Genomic DNA, 12,070 nt, shown 5'->3' with positions numbered 1-12,070 from the left:
ATGCCAAAGACGGAAATGGAAGTGGTCAAAGCAATTCTTTCGCCATCTTCTCAGAATCTATTGGTCAAAGCAATTCTGTCCTCAGATTGAGAATACTAGGAAGAGTGTCAATAAAGCTGTTTCTGCTTACTTCAGAGATCGTAGAATGGGGTCCATCTAGAACAACAATTTACTGTTTTGGTATGTATGACGTCTTCAGTAGAAATGTTAATTAATTATTAATTGGTAATTATATTTTATTCATTGATAATTAAGTTTTAATTAAGTGATTAATTGATAAATATGTTGTTTTTAATTGTTTTAATTTATTATTTGGAGTGAGATGTGGGTTATAGGGCAATAGGGTGGGAAGTAATTTAATTGTTATTAAATAAATATGTATTTATATTTATGTGTATTGATACATAATTAATTGTTTATTGATTATTAATTGGTTATCATTTTTTATTAATTGGTAATTTTTTTATCGTATATGTTTGGTATTGAAAAGTAATTAATTGTTAATTAATAATTAATAGGGGATTCATTTTTAATAAATAACATATATTGGTATTTATAATTAATTCATTATTAAAAATGTTTTAATTGGTCATTAGTTTTCATTAATTTTAAATTGGTATTGGTAATTAATGTATTGTTATTTAAATCTTAAATCATTAGTTTCCCTACTGTTGAATTTTCTGGAGGAGGAATATTTATTTTTACCCTCACGCTATCCAACACTTTCCCTACTGTTGCACACACTGGAGTGGGAATAGTATTTTTTACCCCTACGCTAGCCAACACTTTCCCTACTGTTGTACTCTCTGGAGTGGGAATAGTAATTTTTACCCTTCCGCTAGCCAACGCTTTCCCTACTGTTGCACTCTCTGGAGTGGGAATAGTAATTTTTACCCCTACGCTATCCAAAGCTTTCCCTACTGTTGCACTCTCTGGAGTGGGAATAATAATTTTTACCCCTACGCTATCCAACGCTTTCCCTACTGTTGCATTCACTGGAATTGGAATAGTAATTTTTACCCCTACGCTATCCAACGCTTTCCCTACTGTTGCACTCACTGGAGTGGGAATAGTAATTTTTACCCCTACGCTATCCAATGTTTTCCCTACTGTTGCACTCTCTGGAGTGGGAATAGTCATTTGTTCCCTCTACGCTATCCAATGCTTTCACGACAGTTGCACTCATTATTAATTAACATAAAAAATATTATTTTAATTATTATATTTTATTTATTTTTATATTTAAATAATATGTTTATTTATTTATTTATGTCAATATATTTGTATTAATGTTCTAAATATTTTATAAATAAGATTAATGAGTATTTTATAATAGTATTAAGTAAATATATATTTGAAAAATGTGTTTACATTTCATTTATTATTTTTACATTTTAAGCTTTTTTACATTATTTTAATTATGTTTTATTTAATTATGTTCATTATTTAATTACATTTCCAGTATTTTTAAAACATTTAAAAAATTCGATATTTTAGTTAAATGTATTTTAACATTCTATATTTTGGAATCGATATTTTAGTACTTACCTGTTTGTAGATAGGCATTCTATATTCTGTCCCTCGATATTTTGGCGTCGATATTTTGGTAAGTTGATATTTTGTCCACTGATATTTCGATACTAAACCAGCATGCATGTATCTGTGCCATTTCCTAGTGGCATCATACATAAAAGAAATATACAAATAGATCTATACCTGTGTTTTAAAGGTTTTGTATGTTCCTATTCATAACACATGTTAAAATACATGTAGAATTATATACAAACCTCTGCAAAGTTGGATTGGTAAAATGGACACTCGGGCAATGTACAATGTGCTGGTATGTAAGTTATAACAGTGTGCAGTCACAAGACCATGCATTCCTTTCAACATGACAGAGTGCACTCCTTATTTCACTAAGACACCTAAATATATACAGCGTACTTTTAGCGCACCTTTCCACGGGAATCATGGAAAGTAGCCCAGTCACTAATACCTCTGCCAGCATGTCATGAATCTCAGTTTTCTCTTGAAGCTTGACTATTCAGCAACTACTCAGAATCTTTGTACATTTCGTAACTTATTTCAAACAGCACACTTTTCTAATAATTTGTAATCTTTGAAAAAAGAAATTTCAAACTTAAAAATATCACTACAAAGACTGAGCCACTAGTATACAATACATAACACACCTTACATATGTGTAACTCACCTTTGTAATAGTATTGCAGAATATCAAATATCAGAAACGCATGAAAACTTTTCTTTATCACAAAATAAATGTAATCCTGCACTGTCAACAAGGTAAAACCAGTATTGGGAAACTTTCCCTCACTTTCTGCACATAAATAAATGTAAATACAAATTCAAATTTGTTCCTTCATTATTTTAAATTGTAAAACTCATTTCTGTTGGTTACTCATATTAACCCTTTCTAACTCTCTTCTAAAAGTGTCAAAACTCGTACTGTAATTTTATGGAGTGGCGACTCCACCACGTTGCTGCATCACCACTGAGCCCCAAACCCTGAGAAGAATTCAAAAACCTATTTCCAATAATACTACTGCTAATTTTGAACAACACACTTCTTCTAAACATACTACTGATTTAGAAAAACTAACTTTAATAGCTTATCACTTGTATTTCAATCTGCATTTTGTATTGTAATACCACAGTTGTTTCAACCTTCTCCCACTCTCCCTAATTCCAGTTTTCATAGCTACAGTTTCTGTAACATTCAATCGCAGTGGTAGGTCACAAGTTCACCATATATTTCAGTTCAGAACAGTAGCTTCCAAATGCAAGTAGCAAGTGTGGTTGACTTCTGCAACATGTTATCTTATCCTATCTATTGAAACTTTCAAACATTTTGTATTAACCAATCAGAATCATGTTTTTTCACAAAAGAAACATGCGTCCTATTTTTCGGGGCACAATGTTGGTCATCAGCCAATCAGTTATCGGTTTTCTCAAAATAAGCTTCTTTCCTCCTTTTTATATATCTCTCATTCTACCAACGGACTACATTAGCTACAGACATCTTTTGATTCTTTCAGACATCCCTTCAAAATACTTACAATATGGATGGTAGGGCACAGCTATGTTTTCTGGAGCAAAAGATATGCTGAACGCAGACGTATTGACAAAGATCTAGGTTTGCAAAATGTGGATATTAAATGGTTTTCACACACAGGATTAAAGTGGAACCAATTGATTCCTTTGGTTGAAAACGTTTTGCATTTCCAACCCCCTGATCTCATGATTGTGCACTGTGGTGGCAATGGCTTGGCACATTGACTGGGTTTGGCCTGAAAATGCTAATGAAGGATACCTTAGCACAGGTTATGTTGCTTTTGCCTCAAACTGTCTTTGTATTCTCTAATATATGCCAAAGACGGAAATGGAAGTGGTCAAAGCAATTCTTTCGCCATCTTCTCAGAATCTATTGGTCAAAGCAATTATGTCCTCAGATTGAGAATACTAGGAAGAATGTCAATAAAGCTGTTTCTGCTTACTTCAGAGATCGTAGAATGGGGTCCATCTAGACCAACAATTTACGTTTTGGTATGTATGACGTCTACAGAAGTGATGGAGTTCATTTCACAGGTGAATGAAACAGAGTTTGATGTCATCAGTGATGTCACTGACCATGTCATGAATGATGTAATATGTGACGTTATCAGCAGTGCATTGTGGGGGCGCAAGTTATAGTTAGCTGAACTAACTATAACGGGGGAATTCTATGGTTTTGTACGAGTGAAATGTCCAACTAATTATAACGTCCCTGAAACCTGTGGTTTTTTCAGTGAATTTCAAAGGTTTTTTAAATGCTAATTTCTAACTATACCGTCCCAGACACCTATGATTTTTCAGTGAATTTCAAAGGTTTTTTAAATTATCATTTCTAACTATAACGTGCCTGAAACCTATGGCTTTTTCAGTGAATATATATATATATATAATTTTATATTTTTATGTGCTTTTAGGGCCTTATTTATGAGACCCTGTGTCACTTTTGCACCATGTAAAGTGGAACAAGTGTGAGGCAGAGCTCTCATAAAGATTTATGATACCATGCCAAGCCACCCTGTGTACCATTAAGTGGCCTCATAAATCGTGAGTATGGTAATGCAGCGCAAATAGGCATTCTGCCTTACTCTGCATCATGGAGGCATTCTATGGGCATTGTAATGGGTTTTCCCACGCAACACCCATGGAATTTTTTACTGCAACAGATGTACAAAGTGATGTCAACCTGGGGAAGCGCCAAATCCATATGCCTCCCAAGATGAAATATATTTATTTCTCCTCTTTTTTGTCCTCTTTCCATGTGTGCTGCACCTCTTTGGACTGTTTTTGTACAGGAAGGTGCCCCTTCCTGAACAAAAAAGATTCTGCCTTCAATGCAGGCACCCTTGCACTAGGCTGCAAGGGTGCCTATGTTGAAGGTAGTCTGCCAAAACAGCGCCAGCACAGGGAGAAAGAATATGAATGCACTGTATTGCCTAAACACAATGCACTCCTGCCCTTTCACTTTGGAGTATGGAAGCGCTGCAAGGTGCCTTGCTGCGCTGTCCTATGCCAAAATACCATAAACTAGGCCATTAATGTATAACTGGTTAGAAGAAAGCCAGTAAGGTAGCTCAAAAAGCTGAGCACTTGCTGTTAAGAACTGAGGGCCCTCATTTATGGCACCACGAAGGAAGGTGCATACCAAAGGATTTGGCCCTTGAAGTTCAAATATGAAATCCTAAAGTTGTGAGAAACTAATACCGGATAATGGTTGAGTCGATTGATAATTAATATTTCTTTTAACAATGAGAAGAATTGAAGCAACATCGTCTGAGGACTGATAGTCTCAGTCAATCATCGATCTTTGTGAAAGGAAGCCATATGTCCAAGTGCTTCAGGATTTATTTTAAGGTGCAACTATGTAAATGCAACTTTAAGAGAGTTCCTTATTACTTTGTCTTGATAAAGATGGGATATTAACAGTAACACCATCGAAACACGTTGACACAATATCTACACAATTCGTGAAGGCCACTGGATCTGTAGATATTTTAGGAATGTGTCTTTTATCAGATTACAGGATAAATAGGTCTAAATCGAATGTGTTAAACTGAATGACAAAATGTATTGTCTGTCTGTTTCTCTCTTTAATTTTAAAGTATCTGTTTTCCTTACTGTGTAAGGATATTGTGAGTGTATTAAGTGCTTTGGATTTATTATGTTTGCCCAATTTTAACAATCTTTTGTGTATGAAAAATTACAAATAGGGTTTTAATTGTACTAAATATATTGCTAATCTTATATAATTAAATATGTTCTTTGCACTAATTCCTGGAATTCCTTTTCATTTTGACTCTGTCTACTTTGAGGTGTGAAGACTGGGATCATGGCCACTTGTATTTCTTGTTGAATGGTGATGTGATTGTTGTGTTCCTGCCTCTACTCGAGTAAACAGGCACCAAGAGGAAATCTTTATTTTTATTTATTTACTTAACTCTGTATGACGGAGTTTACTACCCCCACCCTGCTCCTCCCTCATCCCAATCCACCGCCCGCAGCACTCCCTCGAGGAGCCACCACTGGAAGGGACACCGTTCTGCACAAAAACAACCCTACGAGGCATTTTGCTCCTTCTGTGTGCTGATGCAGTACAGATGGAAAGAGGAGAAAACAAAGAGAAATAAACCTATTTCTCCTTGTTATGCCTCACCTCGAGTGGGGGGGGGGGGGGCATAGGGATTTGACGCTTCCCCAGGTTTACATCACTTTGTCACCCTGGGGTATCTTCAAATTGCATCTGTGTTCCGTGGGAAAGCCCACCACAACGCCTATTGAATGCCTCCTGCGTAAAAAGTAAGGCAATGCAGCAATTTGAGCTGCGGCTTCATACTCATTTATAAGGCTACTAAAAGCATCGCAGGGTGGCTTTGCGTGGCTTCATAAATCTTTATGGGAGCCATGCATTACGCATGTACCACTTTATGCGGTGCAAAAGTCACGCAGGGCTCTCATAAACAAGCCCGAGTGTGATCTCAGTAGAAGTCCCACCTGCGAATGTAAAACGGTTTGGATAAAAGAGCTATATAAAAACACATTAGTAGTATAACCCACAACTGTGTTGCGTTCTATACTATAATCCCTATGTGGGTCCGTATTTCAGTTTTAGAAATGCAATGCATTTTGTTTTGGAGACAGATTTATATAGCGCTCACGGCTCCGCACCCTCAGTTTGCACCGCTGGTCTATCCTGTGAGTTGATCAGTACGTCGAACCTCCCTGCAAAGGGGCATTTCTTGGAGTGGGGAGGGACTGGCAGCAAAAGAGTTTTAGGAAGTGGCAGTGTGCATTTCTTTAAATTCTGATTAGCTTCGCCCTTCGCGCAGCCTCAAGAGCAGTTTGAATTTAGCCTTTGGAGATGGTGTAAAACGCACAGATTTCTGCAGGCAGTTTTACGGTGAGCCGCTTCGACTCGAACCAATACGACACATTAACATTAAGCACACACAGGCTCACTCACATTACCTTGCTGGCGGTTTAAAAAGAAAGAAAACTTGCACCGTTATTTATTTTGAACAAAGATAATGAACTACATGCGTGTTTCATTTATCGAATTAACCATATATGTATGCGGTTCATTCAGCAGGATTTTATCAAACAACGGTTTTGATACTGTTTGTTAGAGCCCGATTGCTTGATTTTTGTAAGATTTGCTTTGGTAAATGTATCATGTTTTTGCATGGTCTGATATACTAAAAGTAAATAATAGTCAATGGTTGCATCACTTGCCTTCAGATTTGGCAGTAATGTACACTCATAATGTTACTTTTGATAGTCTGTGAGTTATAAAACAAAATAATATCGTAACATAAAAATGTACAATGCCAGAGAGCCGCTTTAAGTGGCTCGCTTTTAATCCGTTCCTCTTATTGCCCGTCTCATCTTTTTAAGCTTTTTTCTGTCAAATGAAACGAAGGAATTTCTGTTGCGGGAGACGATTTCGAGACTTGGACTTGGAAACGTGGCTTTAATATGCGTAACCAAAAGAAAAGCCAGAGCATAATTAAATGTAGTGACCAATACAATTAATGAAATGATTGTAGATGAAACCGCTTTAATTCCGAGCCTTTACCCGCTATATAGTGAATAATCTTTTTTCTTTCTATTTGTGCTGACGCTTTTTATTTGAATATTTTCGTGTTTTCAGCTGTCCTTTAATTTACGGGTTACAATAGTGATTATCAAACAGCCATAACATTTTTATCGTTAATAATAGAATTTTTGTTTTTTTACATTTAATATCATGATACCGATAGATTTGTGGTTGTTGTGGATTTGTTTTCATTTTTTTTAGGATTTTTCTTACTTTGGTATGACTGTACAACAATTTATGTTTCGATAATTTTTCCATAAAACAACTGCACAGTTATAAAACATATACTCTCATCTTAAAATGGAAATTAATTCGAAATAGTGTCCCTATATCTTACCTTTCTAGCGTCGTCGCGTTCGCAATTTATCTAATGAAGTATACTACAATGAATCAATTGGAAGTAACAGTTGTTTAAAATGCAGATATGCATAGGCGTATAGGAGCACGTACATGCTTTGTGCTCATTATTAGCTTCTAATATTAGTGCCCTGTGTCAACTGAGCGAGAACGCCTACTCCTGCCAAGTTTCAGATTGTTATCAGAACTTCCTGTTTGCCATTTCTGTATTGGACGTCCGCTGTGCCGCATAATGAATGAGGCCAACGAGCACGTTTTGCCCATAGCACCTTACCAAAAAACTGTTATTGCCAGTCGGGAAGACGGAGTGCCTTGTGTGTGGTACAATTATCAAGGCGGCCATTTAGACCCGCGCACTACTGATAAAAACCCGTACAAACTCAGTTGACATCCTTTGTAAGAAAATGAGTTGATAGTTATAAATCCAGCATCTGTGTGGGTACCTAAAATCGGATTTAGCTGGAGGCAATTGGTCACGCAAAATGGGATGCATGCTTAAAGCAGGTGCAAACACCTCATACGGAACAGCTGCAAAGTGATGCAGAGGGGTGCAAAGTCTTGATATGAGATGTAAAAAAAAAAAAATGTGCTGGGAAATGTGCTCGATTTGTAGCACAACTAGTGCATTATTGTGCATTACCTTAAGGGGGCGTTACATGGGTGGAATTCAGCGTTCTAATTTTAAGACCGATGTGTTTTGATGCAAAGCTGGATCTACAAAGATTGTCAAACCTGATTTTGCTAAAAAAAAGAAAAATACATCTTGAGGCAGATAGAAAGTCATAGAAATGTTTTCATTTCTTCTAACATTTCAAACATTGCATGTGTGCTGCACTGCTCAGCACACATCCATGTATGAAATGTAAACTAAGTCTGGGCGGTGAACTCCACTCCGCTGGCGGAGTTTGCAGAGTTTTCCGCACTCTACATTACGTGGAGCTTGCAGAGTTCTGAAAAACTCTGCTTCACGTTGCGGTGCGAAGATTTTACCTCGCCTGCGTTAGTCAATGTCAAGATGGTGAGCGCGAGCGAAGAAAATCCACCTCCACATTTTTCATTGCGAATAGTAGCATTTGCTTGTGACCGCTCACAATGAGAAACTGTTCGTTTGCGCTGAGAAAGCTGCTGCTCAGGTAAAAATCTACTTGAGCGCCAGAAACGAAGCAGCGCCTGCTTGCGCTGTGCATGGTGACGTTCGCAATGATTGCTCAGTGCAGACAAGCACCTGGCACTGAAAATCACAGCAAACGGCATTTCTCTAACGCATTCCGCTGCTCGCGGAGCTCTGCGTAGCGCACCAGAGTTTTGTTTGAGCTTAGCGGACTTCCACTATGCGGAACTCCACCCAGGCTTAATGTAAACAAAATGCCTATTCACAGGATGCTGTATTGGTAGGGTACACTTCCAGTACAACCTGTGCTACGCAACACATATACACTTTTACACTGTAGTGCAAGTTGTGTGCATGGTGGAAGGTCGCTTGAAGTGCGCCAGGCAGGGAAAGAGAGCAGGAGCAGGCCATATTTAGTAAATGCGGCTGTGCCCTGCTCTCTCTCTGGGGCAACTGCTGCGTTGCGCTTTATCTTGTAAATATTCTCTTTTTTCCACACTATTCTGCGCACGGTTTTTAACCTTGCACAAAACGTGTCCCTGAACAAGATCCATTTGCACTGGATGATTTTGTGCTCTCTGGGATCACAAATACATCGCCTGAGCTGGACAGCTTTTATTTTAACACTCCAGTGCAAGGAATTCTATGCTAAATTTGTAGTAACGGGAACAGGGAGCACTAGAGTGAGAAAGATCTGAATACCTACATGTGCCTTTGTGTACTTGACCGTGTCCAGAGGAGGGAATGGCACTAAAGAAGTGTAGGTACTCATTGGCTCGTAGTACCTATGTGCTCGGGAGAAGTGCCTGTACTCTCCCAAATAAAAGTATTTAACCCTCGCTGAGAAGTGCAGGTACTCAGGGGCATATTATCAAGGGGGTTTATCTCCGCTTTTTTGGCTTTAAAAGCCAAGACAGCGGAGATAAAATTATCTCCCTATTACCTAGCTGTCGCTAACACCAGTTAGCGACAGCTAGTGGGAGATAGCGACCATCTTGGGCCCCACTTTGCATGTCAGTGATATTTATCACTAATGACATGCAAAGTGGGCGTGCCAAGATGTTAGCGACTGGAAACAGTCGCTAACATCGCTATCTCCTATTACAAACTTTTGGAGATATTCGCGCTAAGCGCGAATATCTCCAAAAGCTAACACCTGCCCTGAGCAGTTCTTAGCCATGTTCTCCAATGGGAGGTGGATAACATGGCTAAGAGCATTAGCTCGGTAATGCATGAATATCGCTGACTTTTCAGCGATATTCATGCATTGCGGCCGTTTTTTATCGCATTTGCGATAAACCTTGGTAATACCAAGGTTTATCTGCGATAACAATCGCCGCAGCTCAGCGGTAAAATTGTGTCTCTAACCAAGCAATAGCGATAATGATCGCTATTGCTTGGTAATATGCCCCTGAGTCCCCGCCATTAAAAATAACAGGAGCGCACAAACTCTTACCTGTGAGTGCCTGCCCTCTTATAGCACTGACTAAGTGAATACATATATTCCATGTAAAAAAATACAGCCTTGGCGTCCAACAGAAAAGAATCGTTATGTGTGTTGACCCTGAGGCTGCGTAGTTCTGCCTATCAGTGGGAGCACATGTCATCTGTCCTGACTGCCCACACAGGGCTGCCTGTCCCTTGGTTTTCACGGTGGTACTTCTGCAGGCGTAACCCAAAGCAGTGCATTGTTCATCTCGAGCCAAGAACTACTTTTGTGTAGTTTTGCAACTCCTCCAGAGTGGATAGTTAGTAAAAATATAATTTCCTGTTCATCTGTAATTAAAAAAAATAGATTAAAGACGTTGACTAAATATAAACAGGGCAGTCCAGTCTGCAGTTGATGACATTCTCTCTGACATCTTATTGCATAAGACTGGTTACTTTGCTACTTTTTCAGCTGTACCGGGCGAGACCCTACACGTCTGACAGCTGTGCCTGCAGTGAACATGCTTTGCCCCCCCCCCTCATAGCTGTTGACTGAATGCTGAGGTGGGGGCTTGCGCCCTTTTTTGCCCGCACACCCCCGCACATCCTGATACTTTTTATTGCCGTTAAGATGTCATGCCTCCATGCACCATTATCTGTACCTACTTTCACTGCACTTCGATGGCCGGCTTTCCTCTGCCTTGTAAGCTTTAAAATGGCGAGCCCCTGACTGCTTTTATTGCCGTGCCCTGTTGCTACCGCCGACATCTTATCTTCCGCTCTGTCCTCCTCAAAATGGCGCCCCCTCGAATGCTCCAATAATGTCTCTATCGACCAACTTCTTGAACGCCTGCGATTACCGTGCTGCGATGGACGATGCTCCTCCGCCTAGTAAGCATTATTATGACACACCAATTTTCTAATAATGGCCACCATGAGTGGGACCCTTTCCAAAGCACTCCTTCTCCCCTTGTTGAGGAGGGATCCAGCATTTATGTCCTGGAGTCTTAGAGACCCCTCTGAGAAAGTCCACAGCGACAAGGGAGTCTCACACAGCGGAGGCCTGGGTTTTTACCCCATTACCGCTGTGAGCACAGCACCATACACCATGCACCATACATACTCAATGGTACTTTTTGGACTTTGCCCCCCTAGGCGGAAACTATAACCTTTCTGTATGTACTGCAGTGCCTGGGCAACCTGTGGCCGATGACCGGTAGATCTGTCCCCCTCAGCTGTAGAGGAGTTTGGCTCTGGTTCACCCCTCGGCCATCACCTACCCAGCCTGACGTCGGACACTGTTTTTCCTCGTCACCCCGTTGTGCCTCCTATACCCTCCCCCTCCTCCTCCCTCCATTATTCTCCTCTACCTCCCCTATTCCTTCCCTCTCTCCCCTATTCTTCTCTCCCCTTGCCTATTTCTTTCACCTGTTTATGCTATGTTTTTGTACTCATGTAATTGCTGAAACTATGCTCCAGTAAAGCGCTCTGATACCTCCGGGTATAGCCAGCACTATATAATACTCAATACATATATAAATAAAATAAATAAATATCTGACTTCATAGTTTAATGTGACATTCGTCATATGCACTTGAGAGCATTTCATAAGCCCTTATATGAATAGAATTTATATAACTATCGAAAATGCGTTAAAGAGAAAGCTCATGTTCAAAACACGCTGTTGTTACCTTGCAGTATATTACATTTTTTTTTAAATGTTGCTCGCCAATATTTAGATGAATATACAACCTGTATTGCTGATTGCGCTGATGAGGAGAGTAAAAATGAGTTATAGGTGAGAATGCAGCACTTCAGGTTTTTAACTCTTTATCATGTGTCTTTGCTCGTTGTGACGTCCTCTTGCCACAGTTTTACACTGCCTTGTTGGTTGATACAGTATTCACTAAGGCTGTTCCTTACTGATGTCACGTGCAACTCTGCAACATGTTACTGTCCGTCATTACTTTCATTTCAAGGGTACTGCCGTTTTACCCTACTCATTATTGTAG

This window comes from Lissotriton helveticus, chromosome 1_1 (genome assembly GCF_964261635.1).
Source record: "Lissotriton helveticus chromosome 1_1, aLisHel1.1, whole genome shotgun sequence".
Taxonomy (NCBI): domain Eukaryota; kingdom Metazoa; phylum Chordata; class Amphibia; order Caudata; family Salamandridae; genus Lissotriton; species Lissotriton helveticus.
Note: the sequence above shows the minus strand (reverse complement) of the source record.